The 17,354-nt window shown below is 42.4% G+C and overlaps 1 protein-coding gene across 1 annotated transcript in view; it reads left to right on the forward strand.

The window, feature by feature from the left end:
- nudt6 (nudix (nucleoside diphosphate linked moiety X)-type motif 6) overlaps positions 1–17,354 on the forward strand; it is a 141,848-nt gene that overhangs the window by 110,169 nt on the left and 14,325 nt on the right. The window lies entirely within an intron of this gene.

Below are 17,354 nucleotides of genomic sequence, written 5' to 3' on the forward strand. Positions count from 1 at the left end.
CGTGAGCAAGTGCGAGGTCTTGCACTTTGGCAAAAAGAATAAAAGCATAGACTACTTTCTAAATGGTGAGAAAATTAATAAAGCCAAAGCACAAAGGGATCTGGGAGTGCTAGTCAAGGATTCTCTAAAGGTAAACATGCAGGTTGAGTCCGTGATTAAGAAAACGAATGCAATGTTGTCTCTTATCTCAAGAGGGTTGGAATATAAAAGCAGAGATGTACTACTAAGACTTTATAAAGCTCTGGTTAGGCCCCATTTGGAGTACTGTGTCCAGTTGTGGTCCCCACACCTCAGGAAGGACATACTGGCACTGGAACGTGTCCAGCGGAGATTCACACGGATGATCCCTGGAATGACAGGTCTAACATATGAGGAACGGCTGAGGATACTGGGATTGTATTCGTTGGAGTTTAGAAGATTAGGGGAGACTTAATAGAGACGTACAAAATAATACATGGCTTGGAAAAGGTGGATGCTAGGAAATTGTTTCAGTTAGACAAGGAGACTAGGACCCGTGGACACAGCCTTAGAATTAGAGGGGGTCATTTCAGAACAGAAATGCGGAGACATTTCTTCAGCCAGAGAGTGGTGGGCCTGTGGAATTCATTGCCACGGAGTGCAGTGGAAGCCGGGACGCTAAATGTCTTCAAGGCCGAGCTTGATAGATTCTTGTTGTCTAGAGGAATTAAGGGCTACGGGGAGAACGCTGGTAAGTGGAGCTGAAATGCGCATCAGCCATGATTGAATGGCGGAGTGGACTCGATGGGCCGAATGGCCTTACTTCCACTCCTATGTCTTATGGTCTTATGGTCTTAAGTATTGTTCGCTACAGTGGGAGAAATAATTGCAATTGGACATTGCAATGGGAGGGGGAGATGGAATATCACAGTGCAAAGAGGCTGCTTGGAAATTATGATGAGAGGAGGGTAATCAGACATACAGTAGGGATGGATACTTAACATTGTGATGCAGGAGAAATTGGATATCACGAGGAAAAATAGGGTATTGCAGCAAGACAGTGATTGTACATCATTAATGAGAATGAACATCACGACTACAATGGAAGGTCAGAAATTGCACACATTGGAATAGAGAGGGGATAGAGTTGAGGAATTCAGAAATTGGGAGCAGGATTGTGAACCAGAAATTGGTTAATGGGGTTCCTGATGGCTTCCTTGAGTCAATGGGGGTCGCGTCTTGCTGCTTTTAGACCTCAAGGAGTGCTGTAAAATGAGCTTAACTTTATGAAACCTGTCTCCCTTTCAGTGCCAAAAGCCAGCAAGTAGCTGTAAATTATCTGACTTCTGTATGACACGAAAAGCAGGTGCTGCATTAGTAACTATTGCTCTGGTTTCCTCCCACAATCCAAATTTATGCAGGTTAGGTGATTGGCCCTGGCCCGGGTTACAGATATAGGGCAAGGGGATTGGGTTTGGGTGGGATGCTCTTCAGAGAGTCGATGCAGACTCGATGGGGCAAATGGCACTGGAGGGATTCTATGATTCTATTTTTAATCTCCAACTCCCTGGCAATAAAGGCTGACTATGCAGACTTCTTACGTTTCACATACAAGAACACCCAAATCCCTCTGTGCTGCACTTTTCTGGAGTCTTTCTCAATTTAAATAATAGTGTTCCTTTTGATTCTTCCTACCAAGCACATGAATTCACAATTGTCTTTTTAAACTCTATCTGCCAGAGTTTTGCCTCAATCTTTCTATATCCCGAATATAGACCAGGCCAGACCCCCTCAAAATATTCCAAGAAGGTAGCCCAGACCTAACTTTTTCTTATTTTAAAGGCAGATGTGAAGTGGATGTTCCAGGTGTGATGCAACTTGCCAAACCACTTGGCTTTCAGCAAAACTGAATTTATTTAAACACTAGTGTTGAAACATGAACAAAAGAAAACAGAATTTAGAATAATTTAACTACTGGAAAACTTAACGGAGCCAATACTGTAGCATCCTATAAACAGACCCCTTGGCAAAAAGGTAAATTCAAATGCAGATTCATACAGGCAGGTGGAACAACATCCAGTGAGAGATTTCAGAGAAAGTAAGAGGAATCCTTTACTGAAGCTTGCCCCTCTTCTGGACTTACACATTTTGTGACTGCTGCAGTTAAAAAAAACTAACCTGAATTAGGAGAACTGGCCACTCCCATGTCATTGTTAAGCTGTTTTTAAAACAAAACCCAAAGGCCTCTTAAACCTAGACTTTTCGGTTCCTCTGTCTTTACAACCTCTCTTCAGAAAAAAGACAAAATAATCTTCTTAAAGTGACAGCATCGTCACAATTCCCTTGAAGATTCCTTATGCTGTCATAAAGCATGCCCTTCCTATTATTGCATCATCAACAAAATTGAATGTGTCACACTTTGCCTCAATTTCCAAGTCATTAATATAGATAGTAATTGTGGCCGTACAATTTATACTTCACTAGTTACGTATATCCAACTTGAAAAAGATCATTAATCCCAAAACTCTGTCTTTTGTGTGTTAACCAACACTCAATATAAGCTAATAACATTACCCCCATACGTGAACTCCCATTTTATGCAATAACCTTTTGTATGGCAGCTGATCTCACGCCTTCTGGAAATCTATATTCACTACATATGCTGGTTCCTCTTGAAAATCTGCTTGTTACATCCTCAAAGAACTCTGGCAAATTTGTCAAACATTATTTCCCTTTCATAAGACCATGTTTGTTTTGTTTGTCTTAAGCTTTTCTAAAGGTCCTGCTATTTCTTCCTTCACAATAGACTCTAGAATTATTGAACTAACTGCTTACAGACTTCTACTTTCTCTTGCTTCTTGAACACAAATATAAGCAGTTTTCCAATAAATTGGAATCCTCCCGAAATCCAGTGAATTCTTAAATGCCTCCATTGTCTCTGCAGCCACTTCCTTTAAAATCCTTGGATGCATGACATTGAGTCCTGGTGACTCGTTTGCGTTTATTCCTATTTGTTTGTCAAATGGTTTGTCGCTCATGGCAGAGACCGTTGTAAGGTCTTTCTTCTTGTCAGCACCTTATTAATAGACAATAGGTGCAGCAGTAGGCTATTCTGCCCTTCGAGCCTGCACTACCATTCATTATGATCATGGCTGATCATCCTCAATCAGTATCCTGTTCCTGCCTTATTTCCATAACCCTTGATTCCACTATCCTTGAGAGCTCTATCCAACTCTTTCTTAAACTAATCCAGAGACTGGGCCTCCACAGCCTTCTGGGGCAGAGCATTCCACACACCTCATCTCTGTCCTAAATGGCCTACCCCTTATTTTTAAGCTGTGTCCTCTGGTTTGGGACTCACCCATCAGCGGAAACATGTTTCCTGCCTCCAGAGTGTCCAATCCTTTAATAACCTTATATGTCTCAATCAGATCACGTCTCAGTCTTCTAAACTCAAAGGTATACAAGCCCAGTCGCTCCAGTCTTTCAGCGTAAGGCAGTCCCGCCATTCCAGGAATTGACCTTGTGAACCTACGCTGCACTCCCTCAATAGCCAGAATGTCTTTCCTCAAATCTGGAGACCAGAACTGCACACAATATTCCAGGTGCGGTCTCACCAGGGCCCTGTACAGTTGCAGAAGAACCTCTTTGCTTCTATATTCAATCCCTCTTGTTATGGAGGCCACCATGCTATTAACTTTCTTCACTACCTGCTGTACCTGCATGCTTGCCTTCGTTGACTGGTGTACAAGAACACCCAGATCTCTCTGTACTGCCCCTTTACCTAACTTGACTCCATTTAAGTAGTAATCTGCCTTCCTGTTCTTGCCACCAAAGTGGATAACCATACATTTATCCACATTAAACTGCATCTGCCATGCATCTGTCCACTCACCTAAACTGTCCAGGTTACCCTGTAATCTCCTAACCTCCTCCTCACATTTCACCCTGCCACCCAGCTTTGTATCATCAGCAAATTTGCTAATGTTACTATTAATACCATCTTCTATATCATTAATATATATTGTAAAAAGCTGCGGTCCCAGCACTGATCCCTCCGGTACCCCACTGGTCACCGCCTGCCATTCCGAAAGGGAGCTATTTATCACTACTCTTTGTTTCCTGTCAGCCAATCAATTTTCAATCCAAGTCAGTACTTTGCCCCCAATACCATGCACCCTAATTTTGCTCACTAACCTCCTATGTGGGACTTTATCAAAGGCTTTCTGAAAGTCCAGGTACACTACATCCGCTGGATCTCCCTTGTCCATCTTCAGAGTACATCCTCAAAAAATTCCAGAAGATTAGTCAAGCATGATTTCCCCTTCATAAAGGAGGAGAAAGTGAGGTCTGCAGATGCTGGAGATCAGTTGAAAATGTGTTGCTGGAAAAATCCATGCTGACTCTGACCTCTCCTGTTACTGCTATCCAGATATGTCATAATTTCATCCTTTATAATTGACTCCAGATATCTTTTATCTTTGGGGTATTTATATCCTCCACCTTGAAGACTGGTGTAAAATATTGATTTGAAGTAATTGCCATTTCCTGTTATTATTTCCCCAGTTGCATCCTCCAAGCTCCCACATTCCCTCCCCAGCCCATCAACCCTTTCCTTCCCACAACTACTCCCCCCCACACATCGCCTATCCATCCTTCCTCCTTTAGCCTCCTCAAGACACCCCCCCCAATACCCCACCCCTGAGCCATTCCACGTATTCAACATCCACCCCTGAGGACAGAACAGTCTGTCCTCAGCAAAGGACTCATGTTTATGCCCCTCCAACCCCACCTCAACGAGTTCCATGCCCGCCACGACGTAGAGCTCTTCTTCTGCCGCCTTCTTGTCTTCTTTGACAAAGATTCCAAACCACTCTCCAAGGACATCTTCTCCCACCTTCAATCTTCCTCTTCCACTTGGACACCATCTCCCAGCCTCTGACCTGGCCTGGAACTCTTTATTGCTGACTGCCGATGTGACATCAGTCACTTCGATTTCTCCACACCCCTCACCCACTCCAGCCTCACCCCATCTGACCGTGCAGCACTTCATTTACTTCACAGCAATCCTCATTTTATCATCAAACCCACTGGTGGGGGTACTGGTAATCTGGAGGAAGGACCTCTATATAGCAGAGGTTGAATGCCAGCTCTCTGACGCCACATCTACCTCCCTTTTGACAATGTCCCTTCCATGGCCCACTCTAACTAAACCTCCCACCAAGAATATGTTCCCCTCCCCATTGCTCTCTGCCATCCATAAGGACAATTCCCTTCACCACTCCTTAGTTCATGCCACCCTCCCCACCAAACCCTGTCCTCCCTGACACCTCCTCTACAACCTCACCTCCCAAACAGTCCTTCCAGGTGAGACAGAGGTTCAGCTGCCTCTCCTTCAACCTAGTTTACTGTATCTGGTGCTCCCGATGTTGTCTTCTTTACATTGGTGAGACCAAATGTAAGGGCACATTTTGTCGAGCATCTTAGTCGGTCCCATAAGGGCCAGCCTGACCTTCCAGTCACCACCCATTTCAATTCTCCCTCCCACTCCCTCTTCGACATGTCCTCTACTGCCACAATGAATCAAACTGCAAATTGGAGGAACAACACCTCATCTTTCGCCTGGGCAGCCTCCATCCTGGAGAACTCAACATTGAGTTCTCAAATTTCAAATAACCTTCCCATTCATCCCCAACTCCCTTTCCAGGACAGCCTCATCCCTTTCATCCCTTCAACCGACTCTTCCCTCCAGCTACCACCAGATTCATTCCTCTTAGCAACCAACCAGGTCGTACCCAATACTTGTATTCACCTAACACTACCTCACCACTCTGCTCCAATCCCCACCCATACCCTTCTCCCCTCCCCCTTTACCTGCAGCTCCCCTACCCCCACCCCTATTCCTCAAGAAGGATTATACCCGAAACGTCGAATTCTCCACCAGCTGATACTGCCAGGCTAGTTGTGTTCTTCCAACCTCCTGCTTGTCTACCCTACATTTACTTAATCTATTCTCTTATATATTCAGAGACCCTTTTGCTGTTTGTATTTACATTTCTTGCCAATTATTTTCCTCCCTTGAGCAAGTGGGAAATGATCTGACAATGAAGTGGAATGTGGAAAAAGGTGAATTTCTCCATTTGACAGGAAGAATGAAAAGCATATTAGCTAAATAGTGAGAAACTGCAGCGCTTTGAGATGCAGAAGCATCGTAATGCATGAATCCCAGAAGTTTGCATGCAGGCACAGCAAGTAGTTAGATTATCTAATAGAATGTTACAGTTAGTGAGGTGAATGGAATATAATAATAGATAGATTATGTTTCAGTTATGTAGGGCATACATAAGATCAGTTCTGGAATACTGTGTACAATAATGGTCTTCTTATTTACAAAAGGATGGAAATGTGTTGGAAGCGGTTCAGACAAGGTTTATTAAACTAATAATCCCTTTTATAGAACAACTAGGCTTATATTCACTGAAATTTTGAGGCAATTTGACTGAAGTATAAAAGATCCTGAGGAGTCTTGACATGGTAGATGTAAAAACCATGTTTCCTCTTGTGAATTGGGATTACCGTTTAAAACAAAGGGTTGGATGCTAAATGGAAAGATGAGGAAAAAACATTTCCTGACAGAGGGTTGTGAATCTTTGGAACTCTTCTGAAGGTAGTGAAAGCAAAATCTTTTAATATTTTGAAGTAGATAGGTTTTTGATAACCAAAGAAATGAAAAATTGTTCAGGGTAAGTGGTAATGTGGAGTTGTCAAATAAGCCATGATCATATTCAGTGGTAAAGCAGGCTGAAGTGCCTGAGTGGCCTACTTCTACTCCTAATTTATATTTTCATATGTATGTACGTATAAACTGGAGGGAAAGCGAACAGAATTAGGCCCACTACATTCTTTGATATATATTAATGAATAGCATTTGAGTATACAGAGCACAAGTTTCCAATTAACACAAAACTCAGAAATGTAATAAATAGTGAGCTTTCTATTAATGGGTGGAATTTAATGATGATGATGAGGAAGAACTAATTGAAGCAAATATCAGACCATCAGGTAATTACCCAGATAGTATTGGGCCTTTCACATGAACAAGACTCCAGTCGAACTGAAAACCTGTCCTTGAGAGCTGATGGCCAATCAGATACCAACAACTTTTCAGTATGGGGAACTGAACTGGGAATGGTGGCCACTGATGATTCTACATTCAGGTTAACGAGAAAGATCAATTATGTTTTCCTAGATAAGTGCAATTGTGAGCAGGAAAAGGATTGTGGAAAGGATGTTTTGGCAAGGTAGAGGAATGGCGGTTGGAAGCAAGGACTGGACAGTGGCTTCCAAGAGGCCAGTTTCAGGACAGGAAACCTATTATTGGGCACTGAGTGCCTGTAACAAGTGACTTCCTCCCAATAGGCTGCTGGAAAACATTTGGGGTTTCGCCACCCTCACTGGTTGAATATCAGTGGAATGTACCCTTAAGTGGATATTTAAAGATCTCAGTTGGATTTTGGACAGCAAAGAGGTCCCCACCATTCACTCTCCCACTCAATCAAGCAGTTTCCTCACCCCTGCAAACAGACCATCTACATTAAGTTATGCCTATTGACCTACAAAGAGAGATATTGGGAATTTATGAAGCCCACAATGGCAGGAAACATCATGGTCGAACCAACGTTTAGACAGGGTGGGAGATTTTGAGATGTAAGAATAAAGTCAGCAGTGTATGTGCAGCATGTCAAGCATGGGCAATTTATTTATTCATATGATGTGGACATCGTTGGCTAGACCAACAATTAATGCCAATCCCTAATTGTCCAGCAAAAGTGGTGGTGAGCTACCTTCTTATGAAGTCATAGAGATGTACAGCATGGAAACAGACCCTTCGGTCCAACCCATCCATGCCGACCAGATACCCCAACCCAATCTAGTCCCACCTGCCAGCACCCGGCCCATATCTCTCCAAACCCTTCCTATTCATATGTCCATCCAAATGCCTCTTAAATGTTGCAATTTTACCAGCCTCCACCACTTACTTTGGCAGCTCATTCTATACACGTACCACCCTCTGTGTGAAAAAGTTGCCCCGTACGTCTCTTTTATATCTTTCCCCTCTCACCCTAAACCTATGCCCTCTAGTCCTGGATTCCTCGGTCCCAGGGAAAAGACTTTGCCTATTTACACTATCCATGCCCCTCATAGTTTTGTAAACCTCTATAAGGTCACCCCTCAGCCTCCGACGCTCCAGGGAAAACAGCCCCAGCCTGTTCAGCCTCTCCCTATAGCTCAAATCCTCCAACCCTGGCAACATCCTTGTAAATCTTTTCCGAACCCTTTCAAGTTTCACAACATCTTTCCAATAGGAAGGAGACCAGAATTGCGTGCAATATTCCAACAGTGGCCTAACCAATGTCCTGTACAGCCACAACATGACCTCCCAACTCCTGTACTCAATACTCTGACCAATAAAGGAAAGCATACCAAACGCTTTCTTCACTATCCTATCTACCTGTGACTCCACTTTCAAGGAGCTATGAACCTGCACTCCAAGGTCTCTTTGTTCAGCAACACTCCCTAGGATCTTACCATTAAGTGTATAAGTCCTGCTAAGATTTGCTTTCCCAAAATGCAGCACCTCGCATTTATCCGAATTAAACTCCACTGCAATCTTTGGGATGTAGATACACCCACAGTACTACTAGGAAGGGAATTCCAGAGTTTTAACCCAGTGATATGGAAGGAATTATGAAGTAGTTCCAAATCAGAATGGTGCGGTGTGGACGGGAAAATGGTGGTGTTTACATACATCTGTTGCTGTTGTCCTTCAAGGTGATAGTGTCATGGGTTTGAAGGTTCTGTCAAAGGACCTTTGGTAAATTGCTATATTCACCAGTGATGCTCTCTGGCAGCAAAGTGAATGTTGAAAATAGTGAATGAGATGTCAGTCTGCCTGGTCTGCTATCTCCTAGATAATGCCAAGCTTCTTGAGTGCGACTGGAGAGCATTCCTTCACCCTCTTCACTTCCAACTTGTAGATGGTGGATAGGCATCGGAGTGACAAAAGGTGAGTAACATCCCAAATAATTCCCAGCCTCTGGCCATCACTTGCAATCTGTGTATTGACATTGCTGTTCCAGTTCTGTTTCTGGTCAGTGGCCAACTCTAGGATGTTGGTAGTGGAGCTTCAGTAATAACAATGCTATATAATACCAAAGCAGATGGTTAGATTCTTGCTTGTTGAAGACAAGGTTTTCCCTGGCACCTGTGTGATGTACATGTTACATGCCATTTGTTGGCCTGAATGTTGTGTAGGTCTTAATGCATATGGGGTCACATATTGTGCTGAATATTGTGCAATCATCAGTGAACTGCCCCACTTTGTGACCTTACGATGAAGGGAAGGTCATTGAAAAAGTAGCTGAAGATGGTTGGGCCTAGCGTGCAAGCCTGAGAAATTCCTGCAGTAATTTCCTGGGAGTGAGATGAATGATCTCCAACAATTACAACTATTTTCCTTTATGCAAGATAACTCCTTTTCAGCAGGTTATTGCTGAATAATTGTCACTTGAAAGCATTGTTCATGACCCTTCCAACAATTTGCAGATATTGCAGCATAAGTTGACAGGGTCATAAATGACAGGGTTAGATTGCTGGAGAAAGTCAGCAGGTTTGCCAGTATCTGTGAAGAGATAAAGTTAACATTTTGAGTGCAATGACACCCTCCAGCATTGAATAGAGAATAAGCAATTTGTTTGAAACAAGTTGGAGTTGAGAGGTCGGGTGACCATTACCTGTCCATACATGTGAAACGCCACAAAGCTAAAAATTAGTCTGCTTGTCTGGACAGAATATTAGCTGTGAATGACCATTTGGGACATTTAAATAAGAAATCATGAAATTCAACAGATCTTTCTTGTGGATTTTTGTGTCAAAACTCACTTTGGAAAGTGTGTTGGGTTTCTATATTTAACTAGAAACTATTCATTACAAATATAAAGTTTTAATCACAGGCAAGCAAAATATGAATTATTAACTGGCATACCTTCTTAAAGGAGAAAGTGAGGTCTGCAGATGCTGGAGATCAGAGCTGAAAATGTGTTGCTGGAAAAGCGCAGCAGGTCAGGCAGCATCCAGGGAACAGGAGAATCGACGTTTCGGGCATAAGCCCTTCTTCAGGAATGAGGAAAGTGTGTCCAGCAGGCTAAGATAAAAGGTAGGGAGGAGGGACTTAGGGAGGGGCGTTGGAAATGCGATGTGGAAAGAGGTCAAGGTGAGGGTGATAGGTCAGACTGGGGTGGGGGCGGAGAGGTCAGGAAGAAGATTGCAGGTTAGGATGCTGAGTTCGATGGATTTTAAACCCCAACACACAAGCAGATTGACATAGACAAATAGAAAAAAATAGATGTTATGAGTGGAGAAAAAAAAATTAAAGGAGCACAGTCCAATAGCATTGATCCACAGGATTCAATGAGGTGTTCTCTTACTTCTTCCAAGTCCTTTTGGTCTCCAGACTTCTTTCCAAGTCTTTTCACTTCTTTACTGCAGGCACAGTGTGGTTGTTCAGTCTTTCAGTAACTCTCAATAGCAGCTTATAGGCAAATGGTGAATGAGACTATCTAGCCTTGTTCAATCCGTTGTTACTTCCCTGCAAGGAGAGAGAGTGGTGCTGTGTTTTCAGGGTCTGGAGACTTTCTGCCTCTATATTGTTTGTGTACTGGCTGTCCAACTGCCCAGGAGCCAAGCAATAGCCATGATGTCATGCTGACGACTCCTGGTTCACACAACTAGTCCTGATTGAAAAACCAATCAATAACCTGTCTCTGGACAAAACCCACAGTGCACATGAATCTCCAGCGTCTTCCCCCACTGCTTGAACCAAGCAGCAACATAAATACAAGTTACAATGAGTGTCAGTCACTTGTTTAAAACTACATCTTCTTCTCTAGTTTTCTTGGTTTAAAGTAGTATATATTTTCCCATTTGGTCCTCAGTCCAAAAATAAACACATAATGTTAAAAACGTGGTCTTTACAAATGACTGGCATTGTACATATCTGCAGTAAACAGTGTACCCTGCAGACGTTTTGGGTACAGGCTGGATTTTTCAGAATGATGGGTGAGGAGAAATCTATTTTATCACAAAGAGAGGCAAATGATTGAAACTGAAACCTGTTGTGTGTTTATTCTCAATCATCAGGACCCATCATCGTGTATCGTTCCTGATATGGCTAATCATTTGCTATCTTTATATTAGATGTAGATCCATCAATCTGGTTTCCTTAACAAATAGAAAATTATGGATTATTGTAAAACAAAATTTGATTCCACAAGGATACAAGATTGGTTTTCGAAATATAAATATTTACTCTCTAAATAACAACACACATCAGACTAAAGGAAAAACATGGTATGTTTGAAGAAATTCACTTTAAAAAAGTTTGGCTAATAAGTTTGAACTCCTCAAGGCAACACAAGTGTAAGCTTTGAGATGTTCATGTGGCTGTCAGTCTGATATTCTGGTGCGCCAAGATTGGAAGTAAACAAACACGTTCAGTTGTCACTTGGAAAGTTTTCAGGTGCTATTTAGGGATTCTTCATTGAGAGCATTTGGATCAAAGCTATAGGTACCATTGTGGATCCACTACAAGGATTCTTCCAGAAACAGGAGAACTGAGCTGCGAAGCTTCTATCATTCAATAGGTTTCTTCCCAGCTGAAATTCCAAACAACATTTCCAAACAGAATGAGCACCCTCTCAATTGTAGAAGAAACAAGATTATTTTCCCTGAAGTGAGTTCAACCAATGAGACCAGCAATGTCTGGAACCATGTGGTTTCCAAGAATTGCCTGTTTTTAAAAAAAAATCCCATGTCTTTTCATTGACCTTTAAATAAAACAATATAGAAATCTCCACAATGTTACAAATTCAAGTTTACAAATAAATTATTTTTTAAATGATGTTTTAAAAACATTCATACTTCCTTTCAATTTTCTTTTACTGCCATGATGTCAAGGTGCAACCCCAACATCACCAGCTAAGGTGGAAGCATTCTGTGCAAGTCTCACCTGGTTGTCTCATATTTGATTTGATTTGATTTGATTTGATTTATTATTGTCACGTTTACTGACATACAGTGAAAAGTATTGTTTTGCATGTTAACCAGATAAATCATACCTTACATAAGTACATCAGGGTAATAGAACAGATTGCAGAATTTGGTGGAACAGCTATAGAGAAGATGCAGAGAAATATCAACTCTAATAATATGAGAGGTCCATTCATGAGTCTGATTACAGCAGAGAAGAAGCTGTACTTGAATCTGTTGGTACGTGTTTTCAAACTTTTGTATCTTCCGCCCAATGGAAGAGATTGGAAGAAAATATAAGTGCGGGAGGGGTATTTGATTATATTGGCTGCTTAGCTGATGCAGTGGGAAGTATACATGGAGTCAATAGAAGGAAGGCTGGTTTTCATGATGAACTGGGCTATGTTCACAATTCTGTAATTTCTTGCGGTCTTGGGTAGAGCAATTGCCATGATGCATCTGGATAGGACACTTTCTATGTTGCATCAATAAAAAATGTTAAGGGTCATTGTAAACTTGCCAAATTTCCATAGCCTTCTGAGGAAGTAGAGGTGTTGGTGTGCTTTCTTGACTGCAGTATTGACATTGATTGCCCAGGATAGATTGTTGGTGATATTTACTTAGAATCATAGAGATATACAGCACAGAAACTCATCCATGCTGACCAGATATCCTAAATAAATCTAGTTCATTTGTTAGCATTTGGCTCATATCCCTCTAAACCCTTCCTACTCAGATACCCATCCAGATGCATTTTAAATGTTGTAATTGTACTAGCCTTCACCACTTCTCTAGCAGCTCATTCCATACACTCACCACCCTCTGCGTGAAAATATTGCCCCTTTTTAAACATATGTCCTCTAGTTTTGGACTCCCCCACCCCAGGGAAAAGATCTTGTCTATTTACCCTATCCACACCTCTATAAGGTCACCCCTCAGCCTCCAATGCTAAAGGAAAAATAGCCCAAGTCTACTCAGCGTTTTCCTTTGGTTGAAATCCTCCAACTCTAGTAACCTCCTTATAAGTTATTGCTGAACCATTTCAAGTTTCACAACATCCTTCCTAGAGCAGGGAGCCTAGAGTAGCATGCAGTATTCGAATAGTGGCCTAGCCAATGTCCTGTACAGCTGCAACATGACATCCCAACTCCTATACTCAATGCACTGACCAATAAAGGCAAGCATACCAATGCCTTCTTCTCTATCCTATCCACCTGTCACTCCACTTTTATGGAACTATGAATCTGCACTTCAAGGTCTCTTTGTTCAGCAACACTCACCAGGACCTTTCCATTAAGTTTATAAGTCCAGCCCTGATTTGCCTTTACAAAATTTAACACCTCACATACCTAAATTAAACTCCATCTGCCACTCCTCGGCCCATTGGCTCATCTGATCAAGATCCCGTTGTATTCTAAGGTAACCTTCTTCACTGTCCACTACACCTCCAACTTTAATGTCATCAGCAGAATTACTAACCATACCTCCTATATGCTTATCCAAATCATTCATATGACGAAAATGACAGCGCTGATCCTTGTGGCACACCAATAGTCACAGGCCTCCATTCTGAAAAACAACCTTCCACCATTACCACCCCTCTCCCCACCACCCTTGATCCAGTTCTGTATCCAAATAGCTAGTTCTCCCTCTATTCCATGTGATCTAACCTTGCTAACCAGTCTACCATGAGGAACTTTGTCGAACACCTTACTGGAGGACAAAGATCACCTCCACTGCTCTGCCCTCCTCTGTTACTTCTTCAAAAAAAACGCAGTCAAGTTTGTGAGACATGATTTCCCATGTTGACTATCCCTAAGCAGTCCTTGCCTTTCCAAATACATGTAAATCCTGTCTTTCAGGATTTCCACCAACAACTTGCCCATCACCAATGTCAGGCTCACCAGTCTAAAGTTCCCTGGCTTTTCCTTACCATCTTTCTTGAAGGTGGTAGCACGTTAGCCAACCTCCAGTCTTCTGGCACCTCGCCTGTGGCAATCGATGATACAAATATCTCAGCAAGGGCCCAGCAATCTCTTCCATAGCGTCCCACAGAAAGGTACACCTGATCAGGTACTTATAGGAACTTGAAGCTCTCGACCACCTCCACTTCAACACCATTGATATAGACTGGCATGTATCCTCAACTATGCTTCCTGAAGTTGAGGGAGAGATTGTCGTCCTTACACCAGCCACAAAACCATGTGTCTCATCCTGTACTCTGTCTCATCATTGTTTGAGATCCGACTCATTATGGTGGTGTCATCAGCAAACTTGTAAATGGAGTCAAAGCTGAATTTGGCCACATGGTTGTGACTTTATAAGGAATATAGTGAGGGGTCGAGTACATAGTCTTGTGGAGCACTGGTGTTGAGGATGATTGTGGAGGTGTTGTCTAATCTTACTGATTGCAATCTGTAGATTAGGAAGTTGAGGATCCAGTTGAAGACGGGGAGGCAGAGTCCTGGGTCTCAAAGTTTGGAGAGGAGTTAGGTTATAATTTTGGTGTTGAAGGCAGAGCTAAGTCAATAAGTCAATGTCCTTGTTATCCAGATTCCATCAATGAGTGTAGGGCTGGAGAGATGGCAAATGCTATGGACCAATTACGATAGTAGGCAGATTATAGTGGGTTAATGCAATCTAGGAGGCTGGAGTTGAAGTGTGTCATAGAATCATGGAATTCCTACAACGTGCAAAAAGGCCATTCAGCCCACACCGACCCTCCAAAAAACATCCCACCCAGACCCACCCCCTCTCTCTTATCTCTGTAACCCTGCAATTCCCACCTAGCCTGCACATCCCTGGACACTATGGCCAAATTAGCATGGTGAATTCATCTTATCTGCCTGTCTTTGGACTGTGGGAGAGAACCAGAGCACCTGGAGGAAACCCCATGCAGATATGGGAAGAATGTGCAAAGTCCAAACAGGCCTGAGGCTGGAATCGAACCCAGGTCCCTAACACTGTGAGGCAGCAGTACTAACCATTGAGCTACCATGCTGCCCCTTTTTCATATGCATGGAATCGGTCTGTTTTGGCAATAAGACATTTTTTTCAAAGAATATCATACTCTTAATCAGTGGAATGTCCTGGCAGTGATGAACAGGCATCCTCTTTGAACACAACACACTTCAACAGGTTGCCGTATTGATGCAAAGTTATCAGCTGACAGAGGGTTACCAATGAAAAGCTTCCTTTACCACCAAATTGAACGTGCCTTCTGTGCAAGACACTGGTGCTTCTAATATTGATTATAATCATATGGGATAGGGCCAAAAAAGAAAAAGAAGTCATCCAGAGTTCCAGTAATGATATCAGGAATGACATACTGTTGACAAAATCTCAGCCATTATACAGATTACCAAAAGCTCAGTTAAAGGCTCAAAAAATTCATAAATGGGGTCATCATGTGGAGAGCTGTAGGTAGGGTATTCCAGAGCTTGGGGGTTTAACAACTGAAGGAGCATCATGAATGATGGAGTGTTTAAAATCATGAACACTCAAGAGACTAGAATAAGGTTATGGATTTGGAGGAGGTTATAGAGACAGGCCACAGAAGGATTTGAAAACAAAGACAAGAATTATAAAATCAAGACCTTCTTGACTGACAGCTAAAATAGGTCAGCAAGCACAGAGGTGATTGAGAGCTAGATTTCTGCATATTAAGACAGAGACAGCAATACTTTGAATAATCTCAAGTTTACAGAGGCTAGAATGTGGGAGATCAGCTTGGAATACCTTCTAGGTTTGACTATAGGTTACGGAGGCAAGAGTGAGCATTTCAGTAGTTAGGTTTAGGTTGTTTTTTTTTGACTGGCACAGACTCGATGGCCAAAGGGCTTTTCCCTGTCCAGTAGGTCTCTATGACTCTACAGTAAAATAAAAATCAGATCAAATGACAGGATTTCCACCTAGCTAAGCAACAATTTAGCTAAATTTACATTTGAGAAAATTTGCAATCATCCACTACCAGATGTCAATCATTTTAAACCATTGCATTGTTGAGAAGGATAGTGATAGTGAAGGAGATTTGTGTATGCTGACAACATGCCATGGGCTGTGGCCTGGAATTTTGTTTCGGGTGCATTCAGAGAGCTGGGAAGTTTCCAAGTTCATGCCACCCTCGTGGAGGTGGTTGTGGTTGGAGGCTAGGGAAGGGGTTGGAATGCTGACAGGATCTTCATTCCAGGGAAGCTTGGGGCAAGTAACATGAGGAACAGAGGCATTAGGAGATAGTGAATACTGCAGATACTGGAGAAGTCAGAGTCGATAAAGTGTGGCACTGGAAAAAGCACAGCAGGTCAGACAGCATTTGAGGAGCGAGAGAGTCGACGTTTCGGACTTAACCCTTCATCAGGACGGGGAGGGGGGTGGGGGGGAAGGGGTCTGAGAAATAAATGGGGAGGTGAGGCTGGGAGAAAGGTAGTTGGGATGGTGATAGGTGGCTGAAAGTAGGAGGTGATTGTGATAGGTCGGTGGAAGGTGTGGAGCGGATGGAAGGGCAGAAAGATGGACATGTAGTTCAGGTCAAGAGGGCAGAGGCAAGTCGGAGGGTTGGATCTGGGGGGAGGGGAGATTTGGAAACTGTTAAACTCAATGTTGAAGCCCTGTGGTTGTAGGCTCCCAAGCCAGAAGATGAGTTTTTTTCCCTCCACATTGATGCAGGTCAGTGGCAGCCACAGCAGTGCAGAGTTCCAAGGCAGACTACTTAAAAGGTATACTTTATTCTCTGGAACTTCATCCCACTTATTTTCTGAACCATTAGATGCTCTAATCCTTGCCCCTCATACCCTATCCACTTCCCATGTCGATTTATGCCAATTTATACTCCCCCACCCATCACCCTTTGTCCTTATACCTTCCATGCCAACTCACCCAGAATCCACCATTGACAAACCTCCAAAACTGTGCTCAGATTAAATAAAGTAATAACTATTTAATACAGACTTTATTTAATAAAACCATTATCATTCATAAAAGTCCATTCAATGTGTTTAACATCCATGTAGTTAATCCTGTATAAAAATAAACATTTGTATTTATAACTATTAAAGACGGGTAGTTCTTCAATAACCTTTAAATTCAAACAGTTTACAGGTCCACTGTGGTGACAATAGGTTGTGGAAAGCAATCAAGCAATAGGAATGCTCTGATGATAGCGCTTAGCATTTTGAAGAAACAGATACTGAATTTGCTATAATAGGTTTTTCAATTCTCAGACCTAGTTCACTTCATCCAATTTTTAAAATTTACAGTTCTTCAATCCTTAGGCTGGATTTTTGCAGAATTGAGAGACTACACAGATCTTT

Source organism: Chiloscyllium plagiosum, unplaced genomic scaffold, assembly GCF_037043375.1.
Source record: "Chiloscyllium plagiosum isolate Xiang-an unplaced genomic scaffold, Cpla_swu_hap1 HiC_scaffold_36, whole genome shotgun sequence".
NCBI lineage: Eukaryota > Metazoa > Chordata > Chondrichthyes > Orectolobiformes > Hemiscylliidae > Chiloscyllium > Chiloscyllium plagiosum.